This window comes from Podarcis erhardii, assembly GCF_964252035.2.
Source record: "Podarcis erhardii genome assembly, chromosome: 13".
NCBI lineage: Eukaryota > Metazoa > Chordata > Lepidosauria > Squamata > Lacertidae > Podarcis > Podarcis erhardii.
Window position 1 is genome coordinate 40,038,994 of NC_138502.1, and position 19,658 is coordinate 40,058,651.

The window sequence follows — 19,658 nt, forward strand, 5'->3', positions numbered from 1 at the left end:
CCCCCTGCTGGCCCAGGGTGAAAACTTCAGTACATAACAGTTCGACTGGATGATCCTCAACTCTATGATTCTGTGAATTTCTATGAATTATGGACTAGAGTTAGACTCCACCTCTTGAACCTTCCTTTGCTCTGCTTTGCAGATTCAGTTGTGTTCTCTACCAGACAGCAATGAAGAAGCATGTTTGTTTGTTTGCAAAGAAGAGTTTCTTTATTCTTCAGTTATTATGACGAGTAGAGCAGGGCTGGGTGTTTATTGCTGAAGGCTGAAATATAGAAGTGACCTGAACTTTAAAAAACAACAACCTGTTACCCTTAACTCTTTTAAAGCACTCAGAGGCATAGTGGACATTTCCCCCATTCTTTTTCTTTAGTATTTGATGGCAAAGGATGGAAACAGCCCTAGAGGAAGAGAATCTCTGCTGTGAGCACTACAGTCTGGTTCAGGGAATTTTTTAATGGTTGACGTTCTACTGTGCCTTTAATATTTTGTTGGGAGCCACCCAGAGTGGCTGGGGCAACCTGGTCAGTTGCGTGGCATATAAATAATAAACTTATTATTAATAATAATACGGTTAGTTGGCTGGCTGGCCAACTACATTGTAACTCAGGCCTAATTTCTGATTTTTTTAGTGTGTGCAGCTCAGCATGAGGTCTTTGCAAAGTTTTTTTTTGGGGGGGAAATAAATCTTTATTAAACAATCAGCATTAACTTACACAACAACAATACAATATATTCATAACACACCACAAATCTTACTACATACACTTACTTTACAGAAGAGAAAAAAGAAAAGGATAAAAGATTAAAGTAAATAAAACAAACTTCCGATTATTCTCATTGTACTATTTCTTATTTTGTTATTATACACACATTGCCTTATTGTTGTTTTTTGCTTTCCCAAGTCTTATCCAGGATATTCTATTGTTTATCACCTTTATATTGCAAGAATCATTCAAGGTCTGCCAGGAGATTTTTGTTATCACAATAATTTTTCAAATACTCTTTGAATGTTATCCATTCTTTATTAACCTTCTGCATTGGATATCCTCTACCTCTCCCTGTCATCTTTGCCTGTTGTATGTATTCTATCATTTTTACCTACCGTTCGGTTTTCGTGGGGATCTTTTCACTTTTCCAGTTCTTCGCTATCAGAATCCTGTCTGATGTTGTTGCATACATGAAGAGAGGTCTGACATTTTTCTTAAATTCTGTTGATATTATTCCTAACAGGAAGGCCTCCGGTCTTTGCAGAGTTTATGGGCAGAAAAATAAACTCAGTAACCAGCAAAAAAAAGTAAATAAAAAAAGAATCAATTTGCTTTCCACCCACTTTTGTGTTGGGGTGATGTAACCCTAAGCATAGTGATGTATGGAAGTGAGAGCTGGACCATAAAGAAGGCTGATCACCGAAGAATGGATGCTTTTGAATTATGGTGCTGGAGGAGACTCTTGAGAGTCCCATGGACTGCAAGAAGATCAAACTGATCCATTCTGAAGGAATTCAGCCCTGAGTGCTCACTGGAAGGACAGATCCTGAAGCTGAGGCTCCAATACTTTGGCCACCTCATGAGAAGAGAAGACTCCCTGGAAAAGACCCTGGTGTTGGGAAAGATTCAAGGCACAAGGAGAAGGGGACAGCAGAGGACGAGATGGTCGGACAGTGGTCTTGAAGCTACCAACACGAGTTTGACCAAACTGCAGGAGGCAGTGGAAGACAGGAGCCTGGCGTGCTCTGGTCCATGGGGTCACAAAGAGTCGGACACAACTAAATGACTAAACAACAACCCTAAGCATGCCTGAGTTCTAGTTTGCATTGCAATCTGCTTCAGGCTTGCTTCTCCTGCCTTTTCACCCTTTGGCATTAACCACCAGAGGGCTGTGTTCACCCATCTTGGGAAAAATGCATCAACCGACTCTTGATAGCCCACTGCCAATTTCAAACTGTATGAGGGCACACTGGTGTGCTCAAGAGAGCGGCCTGAACAAATCTCCCTCTCTTTGGAGAGTTTGCAGAGGCAAAGTTTGCTGGCTGGTTCAGTGCACAGATTCTAAGGATCAGTAAAATCAGCAAAGTAGGAGACAGACAAATGTGACTCATCGGGCACAATTCAGTGAGAAACTTCCTTGCTGAAACGAGCAGAGAGTTAGGTCATCTAATTTTAACCTTTTTTGTGCTGTGCAACCTCCTGGATTTTGGAATTATTTCTTTCCTATTTTTGTTTGTTATTGAATCTAATTTTTGATATTTATTAAAAGTGTTACAGTTGTGGGTTTTTAAAGCAATGTGGTCCATCTGTAAGTAATGGACCAGTATTCTATGCCTTTTAGAGCTGCACAAGAATTAAAATTACAAAAATGTGGCAATAGGGAAAGCTTATTGATGTATGACTGTGTTAATGGCACAGAGCTGATTATTATTATTATTATTATTATTATTATTATTATTATTATTATTATTATTTGGCAACTCTAAGCTCCTTGTCCTAAGCCAGGATATCCTATCTCAAAGCATTTCCAAAAGATGTTTACATAACCATCAATGGATCCCGTAAATCAACTTGCAGACTTGAAGCAGAGCTCCCCCTCCTCCTCCCTTTTCCTTACACGGTAATACTCATTTGCTGTGGCGGATTCGTTTCAGATGTCTTTTTTTGTGCATTGCACTGATGCTGCGGGAAAATGTTTTAATACTGCTGGGAAAGCGAGATCCTTCCTCCGCTGTTACTGTCACTGCTAATGAAATTGTCATGTGTAAGATGGTTGCAAAGGGATGGGGAGGTGGCAAGGGTTGGAGATAAACCCACCCCAATGGTTCTCAAGACAGCATTGTCAGTGACACAATTACCCCACCTTCTGTGATACTTCATTGTTAGAGAAGCTATTGAATCTCAGCAGAGTATAGCAGCCTCCCCCTCCCCCCACCTCCCCTTAATGTGGTAATTAGCACCTGGTAATGATTGCCTCTGGGTGGCGCTGTGGTCTAAACCACAGAGCCTAGGGCTTGCCGATCAGAAGGTTGGCAGTTTGAATCCCCGTGACGGGGTGAGCTCCTGTTGTTCAGTCCCAGCTCCTGCCAACCTAGCAGTTGAAAGCACATCAAAGTGCAAGTAGATAAATAGGTACCACTCCGGTGGGAAGGTAAATGCCGTTTCCGTGCGCTGCTCTGGTTCGCCAGAAGCAGCTTAGTCATGCTGGCCACATGACCTGGAAGCTGTACGCCGGCTCCCCGCGGCCAGTAAAGCGAGATGAGCGCCACAACCCGAGTTGTCCGTGACTGGACCTAACGGTCAGGGGTCCCTTTACCTTTTAATGATTGCCTCTAAACTTGAGAAGATCCATTTATAGTTATCCCTGACTAATAGTCGTTCCTGGACTTGGTTTTTTTTGCGGATTTCAGAAGATCTGTTTTTTAGTTTGTTGTTGTTGTTGTTTAGTCATTTAGTTGCGTCCGACTCTTTATGACCCCATGGACCAGAGCACGCCAGGCACTCCTGTCTTCCACTGCCTCCCGCAGTTTGGTCAAACTCATGCTGGTAGCTTCGAGAACACTATCCAACCACCTCCTCCTCTGTCGTCCCCTTCTCCTTGTGCCCTCCATCTTTCCCAACATCAGGGTCTTTTCCAGGGAGTCTTCTCTTCTCATGAGGTGGCCAAAGTATTGGAGCCTCAGCTTCAGGATCTGTCCTTCCAGTGAGCACTCAGGGCTGATTTCCTACAGAATGGATAGGTTTGATCTTCTTGCAGTCCATGGGACTCTCAAGAGTCTCCTCCAGCACCAGAATTCTAAAGCATCCATTCTTCGGCGATCTGCCTTCTTTATGGTCCAGCTCTCACTTCTACACATCACTACTGGGAAAACCACAGCATTAACTATTCAGACCTTTGTCGGCAAGGTGATGTCTCTGCTTTTTAAGATGCTGTCTAGGTTTGTCATCGCTTTTCTCCCAAGAAGCAGACGTCTTTTAATTTTGTGGCTGCTGTCACAATCTGCAGTGATCATGGAGCCCAAGAAAGTAAAATCCTGACTAATAGCTGTTCTTGGACTTGTCCTTTTGTGGATTTCAGAAGATCAATTTTTTAGTTATCCTGACTAATGGCTGTTCCTGGACTTCCTGTTCCTAGACTGGGACCTCAGTCAGGGACACTTACTTTGCACCACAGGAGGATATGCCCCACCAACCTTATTCTGCCCTCAGCCAATCCCCAGCTACCTACCTGCCTGCCTGCTTTCTTTCTTTCTTTCTTTCTTTCTTTCTTTCTTTCTTTCTTTCTTTCATGTTGGCTTCCTCCTCCTTAAGTCTCAGTGGTGCCTTGTGGAACTTAGCAGGGAAGAGGATGGAGTCAAAACATCATGGATGCTTTAGTTGAGATTTCTGCATTGCACAGGGTTGGACTAGATGACCCTTGGGGGGTACCTTCCAGCTCTACAATTCTATGACTCCATGAAAAGTAGAATTCAGTTGGCTCTGCCTGCTGTTGGCTCTGGCGCCACCTACTGTTGGGCTCCTTGCCTTCTACCCAAAGGGCACCAGCCACCAGCACATTCAGCCTCTAGTGTGCCTGCCTTGTGTTTTGCTGTCATTTTTTTAACCTCTCTTGCCCTTGGCCCCAACAGTGGGGCAGCTGTTGACAACAACAACAATTGTTTTAATTTTTAAGGTGTAAAGTTGTCAATGCAGGTGCAGAGGATAGAAGATACAACAAATGTCTGCTCCTCCCTGGGCTGCCCACATTCTGCCCACTCCACCAGTTTTGGTTGCTTTGCAGACTTGTAATGATAATGATGGTGATGATGATAGTAGTAGTAATAATAATAATAATAATAATAATAATAATAATAATAATAATAAATTTATATGGCATCCATCTGATGACTGGGTTGCCCCAGCCCCTCTGGGTGGTTTCCAACAATTTATAAAACCACAGTAAAACATCAAACATTAAAAGCTGCCCGTATACAGGGCTGCCTGAAGATGTCTTCTAAAAGTCCAGCCTAGGAGCCACAGTAGTGGCTGCTCCTTGCAGCGAGCAAGCAGCGCAAAGCAGCCAGCTGTGTCTGCTTCTTTGGAGGCAGAAGCAAGGGGTCAAATTCCTCACCCACCCAGAGCAGGGGTAGATGGTGGCGGCTGCTGCCCGGAGCAGGTAGGCACTTCTGGGATGTTGGCACCTGTCCAGAGACACCAAGTACCCTAACTCTTTTCTCACAGCTGAAACAGCAGGTACAAGAGAGATCTGTGGCTTGATCTGCCCACATTTTTATCTACTTTAAAGTAGGCTACATGGCAGTTGGGGTTCTTACTTTATCAGAGCAAGCAGTACTGGCATCAATCATTCCCATCATACATGTAAAGCATGTGGCGTGCTCCCAAAGAATCATGGGAACTGTAGCATGTTAAGGGTGCTGGGAACTGTAGCGCAGTGAGGGATAAATTCCCAGGATCCTTTGAGGTAGCTGTGTGCTTTAAATGTGTGTTTTGGCATGATATGGACGTGACCTAGATTGCTCTTCGAAGCTGCTGTTTGCCCAAAGGGACGACACAAAATTTGTTGAGCTTCTTTGGGCCATAGTTCTCTAAAAATACGTTGTTTTTGAGCTATTTTTAAAGAAAATTCGCCAAAATATAGACTTACGACATGAGTTGCCATATGTCTGGATTTTCCCAGACATTTCAGTAATTTCCCCCCAGACACTGTTTCTGACTGCCATATTCCGGCTATGTCCAGGAAATTCCAAACATTTGGCAGCCCTAGTTTAATGCCCGCCCCCAAGATGCTCCTATTAAATTCAAAGACTTTCCTGCTTTGAGGTCAAAATTTAAAGAAGAGCTCCAAACATGGGTTTCTGTACCTCATCTGTGTGCCCCTAAACTTCAGCAACCGCCCTTTCTGCAATAACTGGCCTACTTGACAGGGCTGTCATAGCAATCTCAAGATTATATAAGTTAAATGCTTTGAATGCTATATAAATGATGGTGACTGCTGCAATATTATTATGAGAGCAAACTTTCTGGAGCTGGGTGGCACTGGAATCTAGCATGAATATACACTATATGTAAACTGCAAGGCACCCCTTTCTTTGGCTGAAGAACAATTTATCAGGCAATTCAGCTCTGTCACCGGTGGTGGCTTGGCTCAAGATTGCAGACTTTTATCACACCGCATGTGTTAATTAGCTGACCATTTGGGGGATGTTTGTGTTATCACCAACACTGCCTTGTTAATTGGTCGCTGTAATTATTATTCCGCCTTTAGGTAATTGACAGAGTCTCTTCTTTTTTACATTTAATTTCCCTTTGACCTCATCCCCCTACCCTAACACCCCACAACTGTGTATATTATGGTCTATCCTGGCCTGAGATCTTGGGGAATGTCTCTGCTGGTGATACGCACTGCACAGAAGTACTACTAACTGTGCATTCAGTGTATGGGGCCCATTCCTTTGGCATTCCCTCCCCAGTAAGCATAGATAGTCACCCTCCTTGCTGAACTTAGGCATGAGTAAGACTTTTTTTGTTACAGCAGGCATTTTTAGGTAGTGTTTGTTTTATTCTCCCCCTCTTCTGTAGATTTTTTTTTTATGCACACCACTTAGAATAATTAAGCAGCACCTAAATATCTTAAGGGACGTGGGTGGCGCTGTGGGTTAAACCACAGAGCCTAGGGCTTGCCGATCAAAAGGGCAGCGATTCGAATCCCCGCAACAGGGTGAGCTCCCATCGCTCGGTCCCTGTTCCTGCCAACCTAGCAGTTCGAAAGCAAGTAGATAAATAGGTATCGCTCCTGCAGGAAGGTAAACGGCGTTTCTGTGCGCTGCTCTGGTTTGCCAGAAGCAGCTTAGTCCTGCTGGCCACACGACCCAGAAGCTGTACGCCGGCTCCCTCGGCCAATAAAGCGAGATGAGTGCTGCAACCCCAGAGTTGGCCATGATTGGACCTAATGGTCAGGGGTCCCTTTACCTTTTACATATCTTAAATAAAAACAAATATTGTATATGCTTGCCAATTTAGTGTTACATTTCATGCATCTGATGAAGGGATCTGTGGTCCACTGAAGCCGACACCATAATCAATTAAGTCTTCCTGCTGCCACAAGACACTTTGGGAGGGAAGGAGTTCAGCTAGGTTTTGGCATAATGGATTAGGTGCCAGGTAATTAAGAAGGGAACATAGGTACACAGGAAGTTGATTTATGTATACTATGACCACAGATCCACCTAGTTCAGTATTCTCTATCCTGGTATGCAGCTGTTCGCCAGGATTTCAGACAGGGGTTTCCACCCCAGCCTGATTTGGAGGCTCCTGATGGGACAGCTCAGTCAGTAGAGCATGAGACACCGATTCTCAGGGTTGTGGGTTCAAGCCCCACATTCTTGCATTGCAGGGGGTTGATCCTTGGGATCTCTTCCAACTCTACGATTCTGTGAACCTGGGGTCTCCTGCCTGCGAAACAGATGCTCTACCCCTGGGCTACTGCCCTTTCCCCCTCAATCCTGCCAGGCAATTCTTGCCTGGTTTGTTTGGCTCTTTTTCTCCTAATTGCCCGTTTATTTTACAAGCTGCCTGGAGCTTTAGAAAAGCGACATAAAAAGGCTTCGCGCAAGCCAGCGCGTTTCCCAGGGTTTTTTTTTTTTATTTATCATTTACTCGCTGCTCCGAGAAAACACACCAATCTTTGCAGTTAAAGAGGGATCCCCAGGATTCCCCCGAGCAAGGATCCCGTCCCTGGCCACAACATGGAGAAGTATGCTCTCTCTCCCTTCTTCCCCTCCGCAAATGGAGAGCCCGCCACCAACGGCCTGGGCCTCGAGCTTTTCCCTGCGAACAAAGGAGGGGCGAGAGAAGGGGGGCGTCCCGCCCGGAGGGCTCCAATCCGGGCAGGCAGGCAGGCAGGCAGGCAGGCCGGGAGCGAGGGCCGGGGACGACTTCCACGTCCCCTCGCGAAGAGCTTCCCTTCGGATGTGGGGCGCCGCGGGGCGCGCTTGCTAGCCGTGCGCCAGGGGCCGCTGCGCCGGGTGGCTGGAGGCTGCGGAGCGCAGGGCCGGCGGCGCAAAGCCCCTTCCCCCGCCTCCTCCTCCTCCTGCTTGGCTGCCTTGGCGGGGCTCTCGCCTCCTTCCCTCCTTCCCTCTCTCCTCCTGCCTCTCCCCGAAGGGCCCCTCCTAATCCCTCGCTCGCCGCAGCGGGAGGCCTTAAGCTGCCTATTCAGGCCCTTTCCTCGGCGCGCTCTGGCTCTCGGCGCTTTCAATGGCTCTCCCTGGCAGGAGACGTGTTGGACAAGTGGAGGGATCCGTCCCCCGCCAGCAAGGTCAAGGTGCGCTTAAAGGCAGCTCCTTCCCTCGGCGGGGCGGCGGGCGCCGATGGGCCAGGTTGGAGGGCTGCGCCGGGGAACAATGCCGACGCTTGTTCCCACCGCCAGAAGCCTCCCTGCTCGCTCTCTCTCTCTCTCTCCCCATCGGCCCCCTAGAATGGATCCAGACCCGCCAGCCTTTCCGGCACCCAGAGGGGGGGGGGGCATAGGAGCCAACTCCTACGGGCCAGGGTCCCTCCGGCACCCCCAATAAAATATTTGAGGCCCCCCTAAAAAGTCGGTGGGCCATTCAACTGGTGTGCGTCAGGGGTGCCAACTTGAATAAAATATCTGGGGGCAGGCAAGCCCTGCCCCACATAATCACATGACGGGTTGCACCCACGCTACTTGAATGGCAATGCCTCTCAACTTTTTGTGGGGAGGGTCCAGACCCCTCAAATACAGGGTTGCAAACGTGATCCGTGCGGGATGTACATTCGCAACCTGCGTCTGCACACGTCTGGGTTGCGATTCGGTGCTTCTGCGGTGCAAAGCCCGATTTAGGGCTTCTGCACATGCGCGACCGCTGAAACCTGGAAGTAACCCGTTCCAGTACTTCCGGGTTTTGGTGGTCCGCAACCCGAAAAAATGCAACCTGAAGCGGCTGTAACCCAGGGTATGATATGACTGTATTTTACTGGGCGGGCAAAGGGACCTTGGCCCCAGGAGTTGGCTCCTATGGTGTCCATGCATTGCATCTTGTGGCCCCCCCCCCCATTTTATTCAAGTCGGCACCCCTGCTATTCCGTCCAAACCACAACTTTGCAGGCTTGCTAGGGCAGTAATCAGCATCCCTTTCCAGTCAGGTCTCTTTGGTTTGAAGGGCTAGCTGCTAGCAGGGGCAGTGAGGTGATGAGGGAGAAAGCGCCAGGGATTGGCGTCCTGCCGCTGAGAAAGGCACAGGAGCCTTGGCAGGAAGAAAAGTGGCAACCTTTGTAGGCCAGCGCCAGGCTATTTTGCGCCCTAGGCAAGGCTAACTAGTTCCGCACGCCCACACAACATTGCTAACAATTATAATGTATGAGTTTCTTCAAAACTGGTAACATCAAAATATAAAATGAAAGTAAATTATAATCGGAAATTTATAAGACATCAAAAAATGAATCTGCATAAAACTGTCCTTCAAAGGTCAGTACTGCGCCACTCTGAGGTCCGCACCTAGTTGGCCTAATGATGGCACCAGCCCTGCTAGTTGGTAACGGTAAAGGGACCCCTGACCATGAGGTCCCGTCGCGGACGACTCTGGGGTTGTGGCACTCATCTTCCCTTATTGGCTGAGGGAGCCGGCGTACAGCTTCTGGGTCATGTGGCCAGCATGACTAAGCTGCTTCCGGCGAAGCAGAGCAGCGCACGGAAATGCCGTTTACCTTCCCGCTGAAGTGGTACCTATTTATCTACTTGAACTTTGACGTGCTTTCGAACTGCTAGGTTGGCAGGAGCAGGGACCGAGCAATGGGAGCTCACCCCGTTGCGGGGATTCAAACCGCCGACCTTCTGATTGGCAAGCCCTAGGATCTGTGGTTTAACCCACAGCGCCACCCCTGCTAGTTGGTAAAGAAGGGTATATTGCAGAGGTCAGCAACCTAAGGCCCTTGGGCCGCTTCTGGCCCATGAGCTTCCTGGAACTGGCCCACGGCCGCTCCGTGGATCGTCGTGAGGATTCATTGCTTTTTTTTAATGGCGCCTTTTTTTTTCTCGCTGCAGGGGCTGACTTCCGGGTCAGAAGAGTGCCGGAAATAGTGTATGCGCATGGGCGCTCCTCTGACCCAGAAGAACACTGGAATTAACTTGAGCGCAAGCATGGGCACACGCGCTCTGGCCCACCGGAGCCGCAGTGGCTTGAGGACAGGAAAGGGCACGACTGAGCAGTTCTGTAGGGTTTTAAGCCCTCCATTTTTAAAATGGAAAACAGCTGGTTTATTTCATCCTATTCAGATTGCTACCACTTCTTTTTTAATTTGGGAGACTTCTGCATTGTGCCACAAAAGAAATACAAGCGTGTGCATTGTTGTCATCTTGTGACAAGTCACCTGGGTTCTGGACCCTCTGCTACGCGCCATCAAGATCAAGGGTTGTATTACCTGAACCAGACAAGAACCGCCTGGAAAATGAGGCCTCTTGGATGGATTTGCCATGCTACCAAGTTGTTGTTGCTTTAAAGCAGTAAGTCTGCCTCTCCCCACCCCTATATTCCTGGCTGCTACAGGGAGTAGCCCTACTGTTGGTTTGCAATTTGGGGGCGTGTGGCAACCCCATCATGGAACACTGTTCCCCCCCCCCGGTGGTTTGCTAGGGGGGTGAAATATTCTGCACATTTCAAGCAGGATTCAAGCTCGGTGTAGACTCCCAAGTGGGACCAGGCATTTCATGAGGCTGCCCGAAGGAAAGGCCTCATCTCCTCCCTCTCTGGAGTGCATGCCTGCCGATGCCTAGCAAAGCAAAGCATGTAATGTGAAGCCGTGTGCTCTTCCGTTTCCCTGCACCACCCTGTCGCAGCGTAACGGCATTGCGCTCTGCATGTTTTACTAGGCGTGCTGAGGAAGGAGGAGAATGAGATCCAGGGCCCATTGCTTTCAGTGGCCATCAGGTCTCCCTTTCTGGCCCAAAGCAGTTCTTCCAACAGATCCTATATCTTGTGTCAACCTGATGGGCTCTTGGGTTTCAACAGCAGAGGTGTACCTAGACTCCCTTGCACCCTAAGCAAAGAGCAGGGGTGCCAACTTGAATAAAATATTGGGGGGGGGGGGGAGGTAAGTCCCACCCTACATAATCATATGATATGGTGCATGCACAACATTTGAATAACAATGCTTATCAACTTTGGGGGTGGCCACCTTAAATATTTTATGGGGGGAAGCTGCCTCGGCCCCTAGGAGTTGGCTTCTGTGGCAAGGAGCTGTTCCTGCACACACACCCATCGCTTGTACCCAGGGCAAGGAGATGTATTGGTGCCCCCCCTAATCCTTTGCAAGGGACGCGGGTGGCGCTGTGGGTTAAACCACAGAGCCAGGACTTGTCAATCAGAAGGTCGGCGGTTCGAATCCCTGCGATGGGGTGAGCTCCCGTTGCTCAGTCCCTGCTCCTGCCAACCTAGCAGTTCGAAAGCACGTCAAAGTGCAAGTAGGGTAAATAGGTACCACTCCGGTGGGAAGGTAAATGGCGTTTCCGTGCACTGCTCTGGTTCGCCAGAAGCGGCCTGGTCATGCTGGCCACATGACCCGGAAGCTGTACGCCGGCTTCCTTGGCCAGTAAAGCAAGATGAGCGCCGCAATCCCAGAGTTGGCCACGACTGGAGCTAATGGTCCCTTTACCTTTAATCCTTTGCAACGGCCCATGCCAACAACCAAATTCCTCCGCCGAGGCACTCAAGATGAGCCTGTGCGCCTCATCTGGCGGACCAGGGAGTGTGCAGACAAAGACGGGCTTCTAGCCACAGTAGAGAGGCGCAATTTTTGCACACACAACCCGCCTGCACCCTTGGAGGGAGCCAAGTGGACCGTTGCCTAGATATGCCCCACGAGCTGTATAATGTTAGACCACTACTGTATTGTTACCCCACGCTTCCCCATAACAGTGCCCGACATTGGAGTCTCCAATTTCAGTGGCACCCTGCAAAGAAATCAGGGCCCCTCTCACCTCTCCCCCCCCCCATTTGAAATAAAAGTTGCGGTGCCCCTGAGACTCCACGTCCAGAGCAACTGGATCGGTTGCGCTCCCCTAAAACTGCCTCTGCTCATACTACAGATTTGGGTGGGTGGGCTGAGGTTGAGGAACTGTAACTATTGCCATCTCCACTTGCTCCTGCTTCGCTAGCTGGTACACAGCATCTCTTCCCCTCGCAGGGGACATCAGAGCTGAATACCCTCCAAGTCAGAAAAGCAGCCGCAAGCAAGATCACTGCTACTCCGTAAATTGGACTGGAACGCCCTTTCCTTGCAGCAGGCCAGTGGGGTGGGGTGCTTAGAACATAGGTAGGCAAACTAAGGCCCGGTGGCCGGATCCGGCCCAATCGCCTTCTAAATCTGGCCCGCGGACCAGCGTGTTTTTACATTAGTAGAATGTGTCCTTTTATTTAAAATGCATCTCTGGCTTATTTGTGGGGCATAGGAATTCGTTCATATTTCCCCCCCCAAAAAATATAGTCTGGCCCACCACATGGGCTGAGGGACAGTGGACCAGCCCCCTGCTGAGAAAGTTTGCTGACTCCTGGCTTAGAGTGTCGGACTAAGACCTGGCAGACCACGGTTCAAATCCCCACACCATGAAGCTCCTTGGGTAACCTTGAGCCAGTCATTGCCTGTCATCTGAGCCTACCTCACAGGGGTGTTGTGGTGAGAAGGGGGAAAACCACATATACCACCTTGAGCTCACTGGAGAAAAAGGTGGGATAGGAATGCAATGCAATAAGAAAGAACCAGATGCGGGTTTCACCAAAGCATAGAGCTCTAGAAAAATTGTGCTAACATTGATTTCGTTTTGCTTCTTTATGTGCTTTACCCCAGATATATAGTATGCCCACTCAACTGTGTTGATCTGTGGAACTGGCACTGTTAACAAGTGCCGCATAATTCTCATTCCACAGTCGTAATAAATCAGTATTTTTAATGTGGTGGCATCTGCACTTATGGAACTCCCTGCCTATTGACATTGGGTAATTGCTGTACCCTTTTCAATGCCTGCTCAAAACATTTTGGCTCGGGCAAGCCAGACAGATCTCTTTCTACTGTTTTCTTTTCTTTATTGCTTTCAACCGTTTTTTAAAAATTGATCGTTTTCATATGTCCTGGAATCCACACAGAGGTTTTTACTTACTATCGGAAAGGTGGTGCCCATTTTTGTGAGGTAAACAAATAAATGCCCCCGTTTACTTGTGAAAGGGAGCTGAACGAGAAGTAGAGCAAAGTTTGTGTTTGTGAGACCCTCGTATTGTGGGGCGAGGGGAGTCATAGCAACGGGAACATGCGAGTGGAAAAGGATGTATTATTTTTTAGTTTCCTCCCCTCTGCTTGCTCAAGGCGTCCAAACTTAATACTGACGTTGTGAGCCCTTTGGGGAGAGAGATGGACATGGATGAAATTGTAAGCCTGAGCCCCTGGGATAGGGCGAGGTGCAAATATTGTCATGGCTGCTGGCCACAGCATTCCTTTGTGAAGGGTCTTGCTTGTTAATGACTACCAGGATGACTGGTAGATGTTTAGGAAGTAGCTGGGAGATCTCTTTCTTGAGCATTCTGAATAGGAGAGCTATCAGCTTGAAAGGTGACTCACCCCCTTCCCCCAGCTAAGAAGGGAAGGGGGGTGTAATTTGCGTGTGAGGGTATGTGTGTGTTGAGAGAGAGAGAGAGAGAAGGAACAAAAAGAAACTGCTTGGAAGAGAAACACAGAGAGCCCGGAGCCAGCAGAGAGTTTGCTGAATACTGGAAAGCGGGGGCGGAGGAGGAATTTGTTCCGTCTGTTTTTCGCAGCAGAGCGATCCAGTTCAACAGTCCCAAACCTTGCTTGCGGATCGGAATGCAGCTTGCGACTGGGCGTTGCACTAATCCAGATTCTGCAACGGCGTGTCGGGGGGGGGGGGGAGTGTGTGCATATTCTGCGGTTGAAATGCGAAATTTTACGGGAATGCAGCTTGGGAAAGGATGTATTTGGGGGAAAGGCATACAATAACGTGTGAAATTTAAATGCAAACTTTTTGTCTGTTCTTTTTTTAAAAAAAAACATGCAAAATAGAAATGGAACAAACCTATGATTGAGTGCCAGCAAAAAAATGAAAGTGGACGGATTTAGGCTGGATCTAGACACGGCAAAGAAGCGATTCAGTTAAAGGCGGTGTTGCAAACTCATACAGAGAAATCCGGTAAGGAAAGATGGGACTCCACAACGCCATCTGGTGTCACAGTGTTACATCACATATACAACACATATAAAACATTTTTTTCTTTACCAATCTAGCTGAGTCCCAGGGTCTGATCTGTCCATCCTTACTGGGAACACCTGGGTGTTCAGGGGCCCATTTTCCAAAGTCTGGATAAGAGGGAGCGAAACTGCTGCACAATAGGAGCGTGTTGCATGCTGCTTGCCTCCGCTTATGGTCTACTTGGAAATAAACCAAATCTAACTAAACTCATAACTGTCTGATGCTCTCTCTTCCAGAGGAAGCCACACCTGGCTAGCAGTGCCCCTTGGAATTTTTCACCTGTTGGGGAGGTGTGGAGCACAAAACAGTACTCAGTGCCGGCCCACTCATGAGACAAGGTGAGATGACTGCCTCAAGTTGCAGGATCCACAGGGGCAGCAGGTCCCAGTGTAGATCTTTATTCTCCCCCACCTTGTTCCTGATATACATCTTCACTCACCCATTCTTACTGGCAGGGTTTTTTTTGGCCATTTTTTGGTTCACCTCAGGTGCCAAAATGTATTGAGCTGGCCCTGACAATACTGTATAAATCAGGTTTTCAACATTTTTGAGTCCATGGCTCCCTTGACCAACTACATTTTTTTCTGTGGCACCCCAACCATCATTCAAGGCACCCCAAGGTGCCACGGCACACTGGTTAAAAACCACTGCTGTCTAAGTAAATAGTGGCTTGTCTCGGAACCACTAGACTGGACCTTGGGCCCTGGCCCCAGATAACACTCACTTGCCTGTCCCTGCCTTCTGTGGATCTGAAGCTGGTGACCAGTTTCCCAACCGGACCAGCCGTAGCTGCCACATGAGCAGCGGAGACAGGTATGTGAGGCTCTGGCAAGGTGGGTGACAACGGGTGCTGTGTGGCTCTGGCGATAGGGACACCATGGTTTGGTTCACAGGCCCCCAGTGCCTCATGAGAGGCAGAAGCCTCGAGGCAGAGATTGAGAACATGTGGTCCTCCAGGACTTGCTTAACTCCCAAGCCCATTGGCCATGCTGGTCAGAACTGATGGGTGCTAGGAGTTTGACAACATCCGAAAACAGGTTCAACATCCCTGCTGTATAGGATGGAAGGAAAGGGCCGAGGCAAAGCTCGCCCAGTGACTGCAGGCACATTTAAAGCATATGGCTTCCTCCAAAGAATCCTGGGAAGCATAGTTTATCCCTCACTGGGCCCAGGCAATGTCATCGTGACCAGCCAAACATTGTGCCAATGTGATACATCACAATGTTGAAAAGTGGAGAGAGGAATGAGCTGCATCGGCCGCAGCCCCCCAAGGTGCCAGGGTGAAGCTGCAGCTTGTTCCACTGGGTACCGGCGGCGAAGGGAGTCCATCCGCTGCCAGCACCTGCCACATGGAGTCAGGCATAGGCAAGCCCTACCTGTGATATGCTGCCAGGTGGTGGCACCATTGTACTCTGGCTCCCAAACCAGTCCTGGGCGATAGTAACATTTTGCCAGTTACCCTCAAGTCAGTGATAAATACTGGTGAAGCAACCCTTAGTTCAGCTTTCTGTATGCGTGACCACACCATTGTGGTGCTACTGCACCAGCCTCGACTCCCAAGCCACCAGCCAGCTGCCCTGCAAGGGAAAAGCTGCTACCTCGTTCCTGGTGCGTGAGAAGGGGGTGGCGGCCTTTCCTATATGCGTTGCTCCCCCTGCCCATCATTGCCAGGCTGGCGATGCCAAGTATGTAATGGCAACACAGCCTCTCCTATTCATTTCCATAGCAATGATACTCTTCCCTCCCTCCTCTTGCCGGCAGGACTCAGCTAGCCAGGCCTTTTGTGGCTGGTTTTAATTAAAAGGCTCTTAAGTGTGAGACAAAGGCAAAGCTGAAGGGGTCTGTGCAGGGGGGAAACGGGGAGGGGGGCTCCTCTATTCTCTATTCTTCCAGCCTGGTATGTAACCACTAACCCCCACCCCAAACCGTCCGGCATCAACACCACCCACCTAGGGCAGGACAGTTGGGAGCAGTCTTGCACCTAGCTGTTGCAGTGCAACTGGCGGAGAGGGGAGGGAAAGAAAAGGGAAGGTAGAAAGAATTATGCTCTGATACACATCCTCCCATATGAACCCAGCCCAAATTTCCGTGTGAACTAAATAGCCCCTCTCTACCACTTCACTTTTAAGATTTTCTACAGCGAAAATCGCAGGCAGATCAACAAGAGACGTTTAAATGCACACTTAAAGCCTGTGTGATCCCCCCCCCCCAAGAATCCTGGGAACTGTAGTTTCCCCCTAACAGCTGCAATTTCCAGCACCTGACCAAACTACATGTCCCAGGATTCTTGCGGGGGGGGGGGGGGGCAAACACTCATGTGCTATAAAAGTGCATTGGCTATGATTTAGTGTGGCTTTGCAGGGATGCTGCAGCTGCAAAGAATTATGCATGTCAATATTCCCCTTCTCTGCACAGCACCAAGCTACACACTGGGTCAAAAATCCCCCCCCTTTTTTATATATATATATAAAAAAATAGGGCTCCAACAGACTACCCTTCTTCCCCAATAGCAATGCCCTCCAAAAACCTTTTTTGTCCAGCGTATGATCCAAGTTACAACCTGTTGAACAGGACACTTGTAATATCTTTATCTGGTTCTCCTGTTGCAATCAATGGGACTTAGAAAGGGTCTGGCCTTGGCTAAACTGTGCTTTAAATTTTATACACACAAAAACGGTCTCTGTTGCCTATCTACATTTTTGCAGTGCACGGCTAGCCTTCCCCACTCCAAAGGGATATGTAGAACGAAGAAGAGCAGCTAACCCCTCCTCTGCGTCCCCATCCCTAGCTATATGTTCTCATCTGTTACTATGTAAAAACCGGGCAGGAGGGGGAGGGATTTATGGAAGTATCATGCAAAGGCTGAAATATGACTGGGGTGTGCTTTGAAGTTTGATGAACTGAGCAAAGAAACCTTTACGCCCAGTATTTAGCTTGGGGAATAGGTTGTGTCAACAGAGGGGTGAGGGGTGGTGGTGGGAGGAATTGACATGGTATACTTGGAAGGGGCTGGCGACTCTGGCTTGATGGATGGGGAGCTCCAGCAACGCAACACCTCCCATGTCTTGATAAGCAAGGGTGTGAACCTTGGTGGGGGCAGGGAAGGGAGGCTGCTGCAGCTGGCCTGGCTTTCTTTCTCAGATAAGACACAGATTCCTTGAGATGCAACTTCTCGCTCTGCCATAAAGCTTAGTTTAACCTGGCGCCTCTTCTGCTTTCAGTGCCAAGGTGTAATATATATTATATATATGGTGGTGCTGTGGGTTAAACCACAGAGCCTAGGGCTTGCTGATCATAAGGTCAGCGGTTCGAATCCCCGCAACGGGGTGAGCTCCCGTTGCTCGGTCCCTGCTCCTGCCAACCTAGCAGTTTGAAAGCATGTCAAAGTGCAAGTAGATAAATAGGTATCGCTGCGGTGGGAAGGTAAACAGCGTTTCCATGCACTGCTCTGGTTCGCCAGAAGCGGCTTAGTCATGGGGCCACATGACCCAGAAGCTGTACGCCAGCTCCCTCGGCCAATAAAGCGAGATGAGCACTGCAACCCCAGAGTCGGCCACGACTGGACCTAATGGTCAGGGGTCCCTTTACCTTTACCTATGCAAATCAATAATAAAAAACAGAGTGTGTTAAAGCATGTGCAGAGTGTTGTTTCCCTGCCCAGTGGGACCTTCTGCCAGGTCAGTGTGCATGGGATTGCTCTGTATTCCTATGAACATATCCTCTAGATTCAGTCTGGCAACTCATTTGGCAGAAGACTCAAGCTGCAGGGCTTGATTGCAGCAAGAACTGCTCAGTGTCAGGCCCCTGGATGTGTTTTAGGAAGCAGGGTCAGGCCCAGGAATTTCCCATTCTTGTCGTGTTATTATCCCTCCAATAGAACTTCAAGGCAATACTGTGCACTGAACAGATAATTGAAAATGACAGTTCCCGCTGGACGATTCGCAATCTAAAACATGCAACGTGCGGGGGAAAGAAGTTAAAGCAGCAAATTCTCAAGTGCTGGGTGAAAGTGGGAACCACAGTGGTAAATACTGGTAGAAGTATACTGGTGAATTATGTATCTTCAAGTGGAGCCTGCAACAAAATGTTGCAGTGTGGACTAGTGTTCCTGTTCTGGTTGCCAGCCAGCTAGCCATACCATCTTCCAGGGCACCCCATTCCATTGCCTCCCTTCCAATTTTTCCATTCCTTCCCTGTCCCTCAATTCTTAGTTGTCATTCTGTGGCCACTAAGCATGCTTAGTCTTCCTTCAACTGTCTTGGAGCTTCCTCTTCCCTTAGATCCCCCCCCCCCCACACTTTAAAAGTTTGCTGTACTTCTGTGATCCTTTGCATTTCTCTATGGCTATCTGACGACTCCCCTCTGTTTAGAGAAGCTCTTTTAAAAAAACGAGAAAAGGAAAACATCATAGAATCATGGAATTGTAGAGCTGGAAGCGACCCTGAGGATCATCTTCTAGTCCAACCCCCTGCAATGCAGGAATATGCACTGTCCCATACAGAGATTGAAATTGCAACCTTGGCATTATCAGCACCATGCTCTAACCAACTGAGCTATTCATGATATACATGAGTGCTTCTGAGCCCACTTTTGCTGGCGCTATGGGTTAAACCACTGAGCCTCTTGGGCTTGCCAATCAGAAGGTCAGCGGTTCGAATCCCCACGACAGGGTGAGCTCCCATTGCTCGGTCCCTGCTCCTGCCAACCTAGCAGTTCGAAAGCCCATCAAAGTGCAAGTAGATAAATAGGTACAGCTCCAGCGGGAAGGTAAAAGGCGCTTCCGTGTGCCGCTCTGGTTCGCCAGAAGCGGCTTAGTCATGTTGGCCACATGACCCGGAAGCTGTACGTCGGCTCCCTCAGCCAATAAAGCGAGATGAGCGCCGCAACCCCAGAGTTGGTCACGACTGGACCTAATGGTCAGGGGTCCCTTTACCTTTACCTAAACCACTGAGCCTAGGGCTTGCCGATTGGAAGGTCGTTCGGTCCCTGCTCCTGCCAACCTAGCAGTTCGAAAGCACGTCAAAGTGCAAGTAGATAAATAGGTACCGCTCCGGCAGGAAGGTAAACGGTGTTTCCATGCGCTGCTCTGGTTTTGCCAGAAGCGGCTTAGTCATGCTGGCCACATGACCCGGAAAAACTATCTGCAGACAAACGCCAGTAAAGCGAGATGAGCACTGCAATCCCAGAGTCGTAACTCTCAGGGGTCCTTTACCTTTACCTTTTTACCTAGAAGCAGAGCAGCTAGCTCTCATACTTTCAGGAGTAGACTGGAATCCTACTGCTGCCTCTTTCAAGCTAGATACAAGAGTTATGCAATACCCCGTAATGCAAGAGGCAGAGAGGGGAGTAGAAAAGAACGCAAGGCAGCAGGTTGGTGTTGCTGCCCCAGGGTGGGGAAT

General features: G+C 48.8%; 1 long non-coding RNA gene across 1 annotated transcript in view; it reads right to left on the reverse strand.

Annotated features, from left to right (window-relative positions):
* Positions 1-10,801: 10,801 nt before the first annotated feature.
* Positions 10,802-19,658, reverse strand: part of LOC309328297 — a 151,635-nt gene continuing 142,778 nt past the window's right edge. The window contains exon 3 of the long non-coding RNA XR_014150749.1: positions 10,802-10,812. This is a non-coding gene — a long non-coding RNA (uncharacterized lncRNA). The remainder of the gene's footprint in view (positions 10,813-19,658) is intronic.